The sequence below is a fragment of the Arachis hypogaea genome, chromosome 17, assembly GCF_003086295.3.
Source record: "Arachis hypogaea cultivar Tifrunner chromosome 17, arahy.Tifrunner.gnm2.J5K5, whole genome shotgun sequence".
NCBI classification, from domain to species: Eukaryota; Viridiplantae; Streptophyta; class Magnoliopsida; order Fabales; family Fabaceae; genus Arachis; species Arachis hypogaea.
The window spans coordinates 116305732-116321297 of NC_092052.1; the positions used below are offsets into that span (position 1 = coordinate 116305732).

At 36.5% G+C, this 15566-nt stretch overlaps 1 long non-coding RNA gene across 1 annotated transcript; it reads right to left on the reverse strand.

The window, feature by feature from the left end:
* Positions 1 to 3005: 3005 nt before the first annotated feature.
* Positions 3006 to 5179, reverse strand: LOC140181039 (uncharacterized). Its single transcript, XR_011875552.1, has 5 exons — positions 4955 to 5179; positions 4690 to 4821; positions 3748 to 3846; positions 3366 to 3649; positions 3006 to 3279 (listed from the first exon to the last, which is right to left on the reverse strand). It is a non-coding gene; the product is annotated as an uncharacterized lncRNA (long non-coding RNA).
* Positions 5180 to 15566: the final 10387 nt, after the last annotated feature.

Sequence of the window (15566 nt, forward strand, 5' to 3'; positions counted from 1 at the left end):
CAGTGACAATGGGGTGATATTTGAGTGTGAGAATTCGTTACTGATGTGCACTCGGCGCATAAGTTTGTTATCCGAGTTGAAAAATCTGATATTGAGCAACTATGGTGGTTTAGGGAGAAAAGAGATTGGAAGGGTAGGGTATAGGTTGCTAGCACCGTTGGGTAACGGAGTTTTTCGGTTTCGCCTGTTTCAGCTCTAGGATAACGAGCATGTGCGACTCATGTTTGACATCTATGGGAGAATCATAGCGGAACAAGTGATAGAGCTTCCCGTCGAGGTTGGTGATGTTGGTGGCGGTGGTTCTGTCTACTCGACCTTTATGCAGGATGATCCACATCTCGTACCACCACCGATTCACGTTATCAGTCCAGTGGAAGACATGGGTGATGAAAACTCCGACGAAGAGTATGTTGCGGACAGCAATGATATTGATTCCTCTGAAGATGATGATGATTACGAGCTTGTACTAGAGACGCCAGCCGAGGTAGCAGTGCGCTATGTTTTTCCTCCTCCCACCTCTCGCATCAACACCGATTCATGTTGCCAGTCTAGTGGAAGATATGGACGTGGGTTCCGACGAAGAGTACGTTGTGGACAGTAACGATAGTGATTCCCCTGAAGATGATGAGGAGGAGGAGTTTGTACCGGAGACACCGGCCGAGACAGCGGTGCGCTATGTTTTGCCTCCCCTTACCTGATTCCGACGCTATCAGATATACCAAGTCACTATCATACATTGGATCTGGATGCCATGCATGAGAAATCTCCATTTTTCAACACAGGAGAAGAGGAATACAACCTAGACGATAGGGTAGAGTTTCAGGTCGGCCATAGATTCAAATGCAGAAATGTAGTAATGCCGGGTGTGAAGAACTACAGCATTCGCAGAAATACTGAGTATCGAGTGGTCGAATCATACCGATTAATGTACTACGTGCAATGTCGCTAAGCTGCAACTGGATGTCCTTAGAGTCTCCGTGTATGAGTGTATCTCTCCGACAGAACCTCGGATACTGGTGAGCTCAAGTTTAATTATGGCGTATTTACTCATTTACTATTGCTATATCGAGTATAGTTTCCAACTATGAATGTTTAATTTCGTTAGAGAGGTGCGGAAGGTTGGTGGAGTGCATATGTGTCTAGCACCCACCATGTCCCAAAACCATCACGGTTGGACAGCAACCTCATCTGCAAGGTCATCCTGCCGTTGATGCAGTCTAACCCATCCGTCAGCATCCCTGTCCTCCAAGGAGCAGTTCGGCAAAACTATCACTTCAAACTCTCCTACAGAAAGGTCTGGATGGTGAAGAAAAATACAAATGCGCAGATATACGGGGACTCAAAGGTGTCATACAACAAGGTACCGAAGCTGCTACAGGCACTGCAGAGTTGTTGTTCGAGAATGATATGTGAGCTCAGGGCCTTCACTGTTGCAGATCACCAATGGCTGTACTGCGTCAATATATTCTTCAATTTCAATTAGAAAACAGAGAGCAAGTGCGATGGTTTCAATTGAAGGGCAATTCTGGGGGAATGACACTGATACTTCGTCATCTTCTTCCTGATGCTCAAACCATGCTGGAATTTCCTTCCTAAGGATCAACATTTACAAGAAGTCTTCACGATCTTGGCTAGCTGATTCTGCAAAGCCACAACATGCCTTTGATATAACATCATCAATTGAAAAGCAAGGATTCATTTTTTAGGAGCATGATTTGGGAAAGAAACAAAAATTGGGATTTTAATAGTTTAGTAAATTATACAATTACCCACTTTGGGCTATAATTTAATTACCAATAGTTTACCTATATATATATATATATATATATATATATATATATATATATATATATATATATATATATATATATATATATATATATATATAGTAGCGTATATAAAAGAGAGAAAAGAGTGCTTTAGCAGTATAAAAGAGAGAGAGAGAATTTTATTGATTGTGTGTATATTGCTTCTAATTAAGTATCCTATTTATACTTGTGTAAGTTTAACTTTTTCAAGCTTTGGAAAGATGGCACGTCTATCATTAACTATTTGTTCCATCCAAGTAAACTTAATTGGAGGAATAGTTGGTGGTCATCCATATTGTAACGCTCCCCCTTGGATGACCATTAAGGAATATATCTCATTAAAACCTTATTAAGGAACAATATAATTCAATGGAAAAAAAATTTTTAGTGAAGAAAAAAAAGTACAATATCCTTTGTGATGGGAGCTGCCTCATTAAAAACCTTGTCAAGAAAAATCCAATGGAAAAAAACCTGACCAAGTAAAAAAGAGTACAGTCTCCCCTTCTTACCGACATCATTTAATATATCGAAATCGGCACATCCCAATCTAATGTACCAATTTTTCAAAGGAGAATTTTGGGAGTGACTTTGTAAACAGATCTACCATATCACAAATAGAAAATTGCTTAAAACAGACAGATTTAGTCTATATTACAGACAAATTTTTTGTTACCGACAGAATTTGTCCCTCTGTTAAAGCCTCGTCAGAAATTTTTCCGTCGGTAAATTACCGACAGATTTTTACCAGTTGCCGACAGATTTTTTCTCTGTAAATTTTTCCCTCTATTTCCCCGAGCGTCAAACTTTTCAATGGGTTTTTTATTTGTAGCTAGAGAGAGATTTTTTGACAGATTTTTTGTCGGTAATCAGAGACAGATTTTTCGATGGATTTTTCATCGGTAATTGGCAATAGAATTTTTGTCGGTAATTGGAACCTTGAAAAACCATTCCAAACTCTGAATACAGACAGAAAATCCATCTGTAAATTCGTCAGTAAGGTAAAATAATTTTTTTTTAGATTTTTCCATTGCAAAATAAACCTGTTTTCATACAAAATAAATATAAATTTAATAAATACAAATTTTTATCTAATTTGTATTTGACTATTTATAATATTTCAAAAACTAAACAAATTCATCGTATTATCAAACTAAAAGAAAAGTATTATAAACAAGCAAGTCAATATAATTCAAAATATAAACAAAGTGTATTTATACATCAACTATAATAATAAGTAACAATCATACATCAACAAAGTATATTGATACATCAACATTGTCCTCTAATTAAGTCAATATACAATAATGTTGCTTAATCAGGTTCTAAAATTGGAACTTCATCTGTACAGAAACCATTCATCATTATTGTATCCATTGATTCAAACAGTGGGGTCATGAATTGATCCTCTGCCTCAAACTTCTCTGCCTCCTTATATTTTTCCATTTCTCATCTGTTTCTCAAGTATCAAATTCTGACAAAAATAAAAAAATAGTGACAACATAATCTATATATAGTGTATTCTTTATCTCAAGTAACAAATTCACAAGTGAAGCTCACCTCAACATCAAGTCTAGTTCCAGTGACTTTCGATTTGGGGCTGCAAGTTTAATAGGAGAAAAAGAGAAAGAATCTGGTGGTGCTTCTTTAATCTTTGCTAAGTCGTGAACTAGAACAAGAGTCTCCTTAATAACTGGTGGTGCTTCTTCATTGGCTTTTTGTGCTGTCTCACACTCTTTAACTGTTCTGGCATTTACTTCATCTACCTGTATTTGCATTGCATGCAAAGCATCCTGTAACTTGGCAATTTCATGTGCCTTTTCCTTTTCTAAATCAGTTTGTAACTAGTCAAAAAGTAAATAAGTTTATGGTATAAGAAACACTGAAAATTTATATCAAATACTTAAAATTGATATGTAAAAATTTATCATGATTATATTACCTTCAAACGCTTCTCAATTTGTAAACGTCATGTAAGTTCTTCTCCACGCTTCTCTAGTTTGTCCTTTGCTTCCTTAAGGGACCCTATTTCTTTTGCAGTCTAAATGCAATTACACAAATTATTAATCTCGAGATAAGATCAAATTATATAAAATTACAAATAAGACAGAATAGTTCAAACTATTTTCAGCATTCTAAGTTCCCTCCTAGCAACCCTTCTCCTCAATTGCAGCCTTTTGCAACATTTTATAATATGAAAATGCAATTTGTCGGTGCAAATTAGCTTTAAGATATTGACAAAAAAGATCATTATAGCAAGACAAAAAGGATCATGATAGATTTAGAATTTGGCTAAAATAATAAGAAATAATAAGATCATAATATTAAGTACATCTGCAGGATTAAGAAATAATAAGTTTAGTTTGTAATTGAAAAATTTTTATAAAAAAATTACAAAAACATAAGTTTTAATGTCTTTATTATATATTATTATATGAGAAAGTGATTAAGACACGTGTCATGTGGCAGCACTTTGATAATTGATATCACCAAACTCTAACCTTTCAGGCTTCAGGATACACATAACAGTTCAAATGTCACGATGAAACCATATTGCAGCATGCTGAAAATCCTATACATACAACTATACAATACAAGTCCCACCAAGCCACTAATTAATTGCAACTATATACAAGTCCTTATCTAACAAGTCTTTCAATTCATCAATTCAATATTCATTGTATTCACACTACTAATCCAAATTTTCTTCAGCGTCATTTCTGGACCATTTCAATGGTGATGCATGCAAAAGGATAAAAGTCATCCATTAACTTGAACATTCCTTCTTGACTCACCATCATCATCATTATTATTATTATTATTATTATTATTATTATTATTATTATTCACAGATTCAACTATGCTAGATAATTATGATATGTACCTGAATTTCAAGGATGAGATTATGTCCCCTAAAAGCAAAGGCAACAATCCCAAGTGCATTAAGAATATTAAAAGCATTTTGAGCACTGGTTCCATGCCTAACAGGATTATAGTTAACACCGGGTAGGATACCCTGAGCAACAGAGGTGATCCAAATGGAGGATTAGATTTGCATTAAGTGATAAAAATATACTAAGACAATACAATACACTTTACAATTCAGCATGTATCCATTATAAAAGAATATCATTAAACATTTTATATACCTCAGAAATGCTGTGAAGAACTTGTGGCTGCAGGTGCAATTGACACCTTGTTGGGGCTTATTCGATCAGTCAGCAGGAATATACCCTTAGAGGCTGGACCAACTTGACCTGGAGCGTAATAATGCCGACGAAAGAGTTCAACATCTCTTCCTAAAGGATCGTTTTCGCGGACTACCTAAAAGCATTTTGGGACACACAATTTAGCTAGTATATATTGAATCATTTTTTTGATTGTTCAGTGCATGACCAAGAACTCTCTTAATATTGCTACACACAATTATTTACCTGCTAACATTCTTGGAATTAATCTTAATATCCCAATTTCACTTAGCTTCTTTCTTAATGCGTGCAAGAAGACTCCACCTTGACGGAGGAAAAATGTCGGTAAAGATTTTTATAAAAATATCGCATTGCAAGTATAGTTCTAAACTGACAATTAAACCTCAATCAATGTTTAGATTGTTTGTCACAAATACAAACCCAATAAAATTAACCGAAGTATTCAAATTTCGGGTTGTCTTTCAAAGAATTGTAGGGAAGTGTAGTTTACTATTGATTATGGGAAAGTATATTTTTGGGGTTTTTGAAATAAGGAATAAGAAAGTAAAATGGTGAGGAATTAAACTAATAACTAAGAAAGCTCTTAACAAGGATTGAGAATTAGAAGTCCTATCCTCATTATCATTGTCAATTGTGGTGGTAAATGTGAATTGCCTTCACTTACTTAACCTCTAACCAATGGAGGAAGGTCAAGTGCATACAATCAACTTGAATTCATAAGTCCAAGTCAACTCATAGTGAGAGACTAGCTTTGGTGAAGTTCAAGCTAACCGGCAATCTTCAATCACCAATCAACAAAAGACTTTTGATAATTCAAGAGTCTCTAAATAATCAATCCAAGTCAAGAACATAAAAATCTAAATTAAAATCCACCCAAGCATTTTATCAAACTCTTGGAAGGCATAAAATAAAAACATAGAAAACTAATAAGGCATAGAAAAATCTAAGACTAACAATTGCAAGAGGAAACAATAATAACAAATTAAAGAAAGCAATCATAAACATGAAAACATAAATTGCATTAATATAGATTAAAGGAAACAACAAGAATTCATAAACTAAATTTGTAACACCCTAATTATCCTAAGCTTTACCTCGCGTCGTAAAGCAAAGGTTAATCAAAGGTTACGACAGTTCTAGAGCTTATACATATAATATAGAAAGAAGTAATATATTCTAGAAGTCCAATGAAGGATACAGCTCAAAAACAGTATTTAAAATAGATATAATATAACAAAATATCAGAGTATAATAGTATAAATATCTAGCCACGGCTCGCGGAGTTTAAGCCGGCTAACTATATATAGACAATATAGAATTCTAAAAGTTAAAACAGCTTATACAAGTTTTTATCTCAAAGTAAGCCTCTAGGCAAAAGTAAAAATAAAAGTGAGAGATAATACAAAATAATCAAAAAGACTCCAAAATATATCCAGGATCCTCCGTTCTGTCACCATCAAAACAATTCACCGAGGTGGGTTGTGACCTGCATCTGAAAAATAACAACAGAATAGGGTATGAGAACCGGGGGTTCTCAATATGGTAACAGTGCCCAGTGATATAAGATATAAGACTCTGGGACACCAGAGACAATCCTATAACTTCATATCCATCACAAGAATCATCTTAAAACATAACTAAAACAGTAAAGCATAACTTAAAATCTTAACATAATAAAAAAGTAATCTAATTTAGTGGATTTTCTAACTAACAACTCTCCACTGTCCCACAGCCTTCACCAACCTATCCTCCATGCGATCCCATCGCCATCGCCTTCTGAGCCTCCTCAATCCCAGTTGAAAGCACAATTAATTTCAAGGCAAAGAAAACACAAGTATAGGCATATATATCAAGTAATTCAAATAGGCAATTAGGCATGTTATAAAATTAGGCAAACAAATTACAAGTCGGCAAAGTAAACAAACAGATAGAAGATGCACATGATGAATGCCTGTCCTACTAGCTATGATATCACATTGTCGGTTCAACTGCCAACCCGACACATCTCCATGGAGATGTCGCCCGTCGGAATCATAATTGGGAACCCCCGAGATATGGTGCTCGGAACACCGTCCAAGATTTTGTGCCTGCACACTCTAGTGATCCGAAGCGATGCGAGCGGGATACTATTGCCACGGACCTCACATCTCAACACAAGCGGGACGAACCACTGCCCTTACGCTGCCGCCGCTACCTCGACAGGCGGGATCCAACCACCGTCCCTGTCGGGCGCATAGCGTCTCAACAATCGCAATATAAAACAGTGATACAGTGGTTTTCAGAAAACATTTTCAGTATATCAATGATTCATCATTGCAATTCCGAGTCCTCGACTCATCTCAACCACTGCCAATTCAACATTTCCATTTCGAACTCGTTATTTCATCAGTTTCTTAATTCATATATCTTTCTCCGTTCTCACTCCACCAAACCCATCCTCAGTACACCAAAAACCTAAGCCTCCGTTCTCTAACTTTTCAAAGTATAACCAAATAAAATCTCCTAGGACCTTTTCCCATGTTTTGATACCCAAAAATAAGCCAAAGAGTCTTAAATAGGGGTCACAGAAGTTTACAAGCTTGTTGGGAAGGTGAAATAGTTAAAAACAAGAATTTAGTTGAAAAACAGGGCATGTGCGTGCGCATGCCCAGGAGATTTTTCAAAAAGTATGCATACACATAGAGGTGTGCGTACGCACAAGTGTAAAATTTTACAATTCTGTTCGCTCTCACAAGTCGTGCGAACACCCTCAACAGAATGCACTTTCCAACGTGTGCGTGCGCACAAGGCTGTGCATGCGCATAGCTTGCAGAACTTCGTTGGTTATATGTGCGCACAGGGCGTGCTAGCGCTCCCATCAGTAAGCCTTCCCCTGAGTGTGCGTACGCACAAGGTTGTGCGTGTGCACAGGTTCAAAAACTCACAGGGGTGTGCGTGTGCACACAAACCAGAAATCATAAAATTCTGCAACATTACAGAATTCATATTTTGACACCAAACTTTCAATAATCATATCTTCTTCTACCAAATTCAGATTTCCATAAAATTTAAATCATTTTAAAACTTGTTCAATTATCTTTCATTTAATATAAAATGCATTGAATTTCAAACACAGTAGCTCAAGATACGATCCATTGAAGTTCATCAAAATTTCAGTTTTACCAAAAGTTCACAATTTCTCAATTTTCCAATTTCACAACAAAAACTAAACCACCATCTCATCAAACTCCCAAAACACATCAAATTCACATTTTTCATACCTCAATTCACCACCAAACCTCATGCAATCATCAATCCTCATTATCAAATAGATAACAATACATTCATGTCTCAACCAACACATTAATTCAATAATCTTTCCACCATTACCAACATTCATCATAATCAATTTCAAATCTCTAAATCTCCAATACCATACTATCAATACCAACATTTCAATTCATCAACATCCCAAATCCTCAAATCATCATACAATAATTCCAACAACCAATTTAATTCAATCCTATCCTATGAGTCACTAGTCTAAGTGTCCAGAAATATTATATATTACATAGAGGAAACCGAAACCATACCTTGACCGATTTCAATATGCCAAAAACCAAAAATTGAACTCCAACAAGCTTCAATTCACCAAATCCTCAACCCAGATCGATAAGTCCAGCCACCAAGTCCACTTTCAAGCAATTTAAGTCACCAATATACTCCACACAACACCAATTCAAGCTAGAAATTACACAAATTCCATAAATGAAACCTAGGGTTTCATATATACATAAAACCACAAGAGATCAAGTATGCTCACCTTACCAAATGTGGATTGGGGCAAAACCCAATAGTAATCAAAGGCTAGAGTGTACCTAAACCAACCAAAATCACAAAATTTTACTCAATACAAGGCCTTAAAATTTCGAAATTTTGAAAGGAAGAACTGAGAAGGATTTCATGATCTCCTTAACAGTTTCTTTGATGGGTTTTGTAGAGCTCTTTGCAAGGATCGCATGGCAGCAAACGGTGCAGCGATCGGAGCTCCGTAGCTCAAGTTATGAGCTTGAGAAGATGATGATTAATAGTGCTTCTTCTCTCTTCTCCCTCTTTTGCTTTCAGCTGGTGTGTGTGTTATGTTTAAGTGTTGTGTGCTGAATTGGCCTTTAATGAGAGTATATATATGTTGGACTTGGGCACAACTTGGGCCCGGTCTAACCCGTTAGCGTTTTTAGCTCGTTTTGGCTCAACTTTGGGCCAAACTTTTAAAATTAATGCCCGGTTTTTCGTTTCTAATATTTTTCTAAGGTGTTTGACTGTATTTAATTTTTCTCGCACAGTACCGGACAGACTTAAACCGGTTCGACCGATTCGGCTGCCGGTTCGCAGTTTTACTCGGTTTTTCACAGAAAATACATTTTCTGACTCAGAAAAATCTACTGGGTCCAAAAATCCTATTTAAATCCTCAAATTCTCATTTTAAATTTTTGGATCCTATTTTGAGAAATATTAATTATTTAATTAGACGGTTAATTAGTCTCGGTTCTTACAAAATTGGCAACATAAAGAAATCAACAAGAGAAATAGATAAAGTAAAATACTAGAACAAATAAAAGTAGAAGAGAAATTAAATTAAAGTAAGGTAGAAATCTAAATTTGAGAAGGAATAAAACTAAAAACCCTAAAACCTAGAGAGAGGAGAGAGCCTCTCTCTCTAAAAACCTACATCTAAAACCTAAAATTGTGTGAATGAAAGTTAGTTGTCCTTCCAGCTCCACTCTGTAGCCTCTAATCTGTATTTTTGGGACTGAAACTGGTCAAAAGCAGCCCAAAAATCGCCACTAGCGAATTCTATTAATTGCAGCACGTGACGCTCGTCACGCGTACACGTCAGCCACGCGTACGCCTCGCTGGAATTTTCACTGGCCACGCGTAGGCGTCAGCCACGCGTGCGCGTCATATGTCTACTGCACCAGTCACGCATGCGCATCGCCCAAGCGTGCGCGTCGCTACCAGATTCTGAAATCCTTAATTTCTTATGTTCCTTCCACTTTTGCATGCTTCCTTTCCATCTTCTAAGCCATTCCTGCTCTAGAAAACCTGAAAACACTTAACAAACATATCACGGCATCGATGGTAATAAAAGAGGATTAAAAATTAGCAAATTTAAGGCCAAAGAAGCATGTTTTCAATCATAGCACAAAATTAGGAAGGATTTGTAAAACCATGCAATTTATATGAATAAGTGTAAGAATAGTTGATAAAATCCTCTCAATTCAATAAAAAATAAACCGTAAAATAGTGGTATATCAATCTCCCCACACTTAAACATTAGCATGTCCTCATGCTAAGCTCAAAAGAACCGAAAGAGTAAAGAGGGATGGTAGAATTTATGAAATGCAACCTATCTATATGAGTGCAACTAAATGCAAAATGCTTTTACCCACTTGGTTAAAAGTAAATCAACCTTCCAAAAACAAATATGAGCTAAATTCCACTAATTCGAATTTCAAAATAAAGTACAAGTAGACGTGCAAGAAGAAAGCTCGTGAAAGCCGGGAACAAAGAATCGAGCATCGAACCCTCACGGGAAGTGTATACACTCTAATCACTCAAGTGTTTGAGGTTCGATTCTCTCAATTCTCTACTAATCTTGCTTTCTAAGGCTTTCTCTTCTTCTACCAATCAACAAAAATTTAATGCACAAATACACATATCAAGAGGTCTTTTTAAGGGTTGTAATGTGGTTAGGGTCAAAGTAGGATTGTATTTGGTCAAGTAGACTAAAATCTGAATCCTTGATTAATCTAAACTTTTCACCTAACTTAAGACAATCCATGTACTCAGAATATAAAATCTAACTACCTATTAACTATGTTTACCACATATTCATGCATCCCAATTTTGAGTAGAGTACATATGCATTGCTATCACCATTTACTTTGGGACATTTTGTCCCATTTTTATTTTTTCTCTATTTTTTTCTTTTCATTTTTTTATTTTTTGTTTTTATTTTTCTTTTATTTTTCTCAATGCATACGATTAAGGTATTGAATGCATAAACATGTCCTCAACATTCTTTTTTCATATTTTCACAAAAATATACAATACCCAATTCCTAAACCAGATGTTTCCAAACCCAACTTCTCCACACTTAAATCATGAACACTCTCACTAGTCTAAGCTAACCAAAGATTCAAATTAAGGTCATTCATTATTTTTCACTTAAAGTTAATGATGTGCTAAAGTAAAGAACAAATGGGGTAAAATGGGCTCAACATTGGTTTGCAAAGGATAATGAAAGGGTAAGGTCATATGGGTATGTGAGCTATGGTGAAACAAAGGCCTCAATCACGTAAGTGCATACGTTCATCAAACAATGGAAATATAGAATCAAGCAAGATAAAGATCACAATTTTAGAGAGAACAACACACACCAAAATAAAACATTGGTTGATAAGATGCAACTAATCAAATAGGTTCAAAAATCTCACTGGTTTTATGTGTTCGTGCTCTAAAACCATGTTCCAAAATAAATTTCTTCAAACAAGTTCAACAAAAATTTTAATTCAAATTAGTGAGATGTTATAAAATAGTTTCTTGGAAAAGAATTCAGCACTTCAACCAAGTAGTACATACATGCAAGAACCTAACTACACATGCGATCTATTATACAGTGCAACAACTAACTAACAAAGAAGAGTAAGAATTGGTGTTGGAAAAAGGGATTGTTACCCATGGAAGTCGGTATCAACCTCCCCACACTTAAAAATTGCACCGTCCTCGGTGCATGCAAAGATGTGCAAGTGGGTGGGTTGCTACAACTGATGAACTTTCTTCAAAAGATGGTGCGGAAGAACTTGGTTGTCGCCCCATTTAGAAGTTTTCCGTTTCCCTTTTTTGTGGCCATCCTGAAAGAAGAGAAAAAGGAAGAAGAATAACCCACAAACAAATATATGTAGCAAATAAAATATGGGTTGACTAATGCCAAATAATAATGAGGTTCTCAACTACATGGTAGCTACAACATGCAAGTGAGAAAACAATATAGGCGAATGGCATATCAATAGTGCAAGAATTGCAACAATGAGGGAGAGAAAGTTGATCATAGAAGACAATATAAGTTCATATCAATGCAAAAGGAATACAAGTGTCATAAAAGATTAGCATTGACCTATAAATAATATCACCCAATAATATAAAACAAGTCACTAAGCACCAAAACAGTGGAAGAAATAGTCAACAGTTGAGTAAGAGAATTTAACACCAATAGAAAAATAGCGAACTTAGAAATAGAAATAAAAATATGCACAAAGTTAAAATGCAATGAATGAAAGTATGCAAATGCAATAAGTAAAAGAGAATGAAAGAGAATAAGGATGAGAGGTTAAAGAAATGAAGAAGAAGAAAGTAAGAAAGGAAGAAGAAAGAAGGAAAATGAGAGAAGGAAGATGGAAGAAGGAAAAGAAGAAGCGACGTGTAAGCGTCGTCCATGCGCACGTGTGGGTTGCAGAATGAGGAGGCGACGCGTACGCGTCCATCACGCATACGCGTGAAAAGCAGAAAAGATAAGGTGACGTGTACGCGTCAGTCACGCGTACGCGTGGGTGTAAATGGTGCTCCTCGCACAACACTCGCACAGTTCCCGCGCAACTCTCAGGTTTTTGTACCAGGGAGCGCCAGCATCCCATATGACGTGTGCGCGTCGGTCATGCGCACGCGTGGGACACTTTTTTTTTTTGAACCAACAAGCTATCAAATTAATGCCAAACATTATTAAACAGGTGAAAACCAAATAAACCCAACTAAAATTGAAAATTCAACTTATTACCAATATAAATAAAAGAGAAAATAAGAAGAATTTACCATGATGAGGTGTCTCCCACCTAGCACTTTTAGTTAAAGTCCTTAAGTTGGACATTTGGTGAGCTCCTTGTCATGGTAGCTTGTGCTTGAACTCATCTTGAAACTTCCATGTACCAACGCTTGGACTTCCAATAAGCTCCAACATTTCCAAGTGAATTCACCAAGCCTTGATGAAGTTCTTCACAAGCTTTGAGCTCCCAAAGTTGATCCTCTTATATGCCGGGATCCCAAATCTTGTTTCTACACGCATCTTTAAGTGGATCATCTTTGTTCCAACCGGGTGGCAAGCAATCCGAATTCTCAATGAAGTACTGATAAACCCATATTTTATGATATATTTTGTGCTCAATTCAAGAGATTTATTCAATCCTTCACCCACTTATTCATGTAAATTGCATGGTTTTACTTTTCCTTCCTTATTATGTGATATATGTGAAAAACATGTTTCCTATGCTTTAAAAATAATTATTTTAAGTATCTTTTTTTTACCATTCGATGCCGTGATTTGTGTGTTGATTAGTTTCAGATCTTCTAAGGCAGGAATGATTTAAAGGATGAAAAGGAAACATACAAAAATGGAAGGAAAGCACAAAATGGAGTTTTTGAAGAAACTGGCAGCGACGCGAACGCATGGACGACCCAGCCGCATGCCTAGCGCAAAAAGGCAGCGACGCGAACGCGTGACTGACGCGGACACGCGCCTTAAGCAGAACACAGATGACGCGGACGCATGACCGAAGCGAACGCGTGATAAGGAAAACTCCAGATGATGCGACCGCGTGACCCACGCGGACGCGTGACAGATGCCACGCACCAGAAATTACAGAAAATGCCCCCAGCGATTTCTGAAGCTCTTTTTGGCCCAGATCCAAGTTCAGAAAGCACAGATTAGAGGATATAAAGTGGGGGAATGCATCCATTCATGAGGAGGCCCTCAATTATTCACTTTTCACAGTTTAGATGTAGTTTTTAGAGGGAGAGGTTCTCTCCTCTCTCTTAGGTTTTAGGATTAGGATTTCTTATTATTTCAATTTAGTATTTCAATTCCCTATCAGCTTCAATATTTCTCTTACTTTATATTTCTCTTTTGCTTTCAGATATTTTAATGTTATCATTTAATTACTTATGTCACCAGATTGATTTATGAATTCTTTATGTTTAGATTGATTTTCTCTTATTAATACAAATTGAGGTATTTCAGTTTATAATTCTTATTTAGCTTTTCATATCCTTGGCTTTAATTGATTAACTGGAAACCCTTGAGTTATTGAACTTATCACGATTGATGGTTATGTCTACTAATTGACTTGAATTCCACTAACTCTAGTCTTTCCTTAGGAGTTGGCTAGGACTTGGAAAATCTAACTAATTAGTTCACTTGACTTTCCTTGCTTTAGTAAAGGTTAACTAAGTGGGATAAACTAAATTCTCATAAGGATAACTAGGATAGGACTTTCGAATTTTTATACCTTGCCAAGAGTTTATTTTACAGTTATTTCTTTATTTTACTTGTCACTTAAATTACTTGTTCCTTACCTTAAAAACCCCAATTTACAAAACTCATAACCAATACTAAGAACATACCTCCCTGCAGTTCCTTGAGAAGACGACCCGAGGTTTAAATACTTCAGTTATCAATTTAAAAGGGGTTTGTTACAACTAAAACGTTTGTAAGAAAGGTTGATTGCTTGGTTTAGAAACTATACTTGCAACGAGAATTTATTCTGAATTCTAAACCGTCAATCTTCCGTTCTTCAAGTACCAAACTCTTCTCTTAGATCCAACGAATTGATCACCAGTCTGACCCTTGCATCTAGCTCTTGAAATTGCAACCTTGATGAGTGTTGATTTGCAACTCCAACCACTAAACATCCTTCTCTTATGCTTCATTCCACAAAGCCTCCTAAGTTGGTCATTCGTACAAGCATAACATACTCAAGTGGGACAGTAAAGCTAATAGAGATAAGTTTTACCCACTCAAATGAAGGAGTAGACGATAACCTAAGTAGAGAATTCTCCAACGATCTTGACAAAGCATATTCAACTCCCGTCCAACCTTGCCGAAGGACTTCCACCTTTTGAAGAGATTCTTCACTTTCAAGCTCTTCCTCACTGAGTTCATCCAACTCTTCTCCGTCACTCAAATCATAAATATGAGGTTGAGAGAAATCTACCTCAATGTTGCTTTCAATGTCATTGGGAGAAGGCTCTTCTAACTCAAGAATTTCACTTGTGGATGCAAATTCATGACTAGGACGGCTTGATTCATGATCATCATTACCAAGGAAACTTGCTTCTTGATCTATCCCGTCCAATTCTTCATAGGGAACATGCCTTGGAGGTTGTGCACCATCCTCCTCAACATCAATTTCAAGCTTCTTGGAGGAATACTCTACAACTCTAGATTCCCATGGAGGTTTAGCATCTCCTAAGTCTTCAACCACTTCTTCCTCTTCAACAATTACGCCTTCCTCCAATTGTTCCAATACAAAGTCACATTTCTCACTTTCCACCAGAGTTCCTAGTTTCTCCTTCATGCTATGCTCCTCATTAGATTCTCCACATGTGGCCATGGGGATACTTTGAGTGTTGAAGCACAGTGAAGCTAAATTATCTACTACCTCAGTCAAGGTAGCTATAAACTCTAGTGTCGTCCGCTGCATCTCTCTTTGCCCTTGAAGAAGAACATCAAGGGTGTCATCCA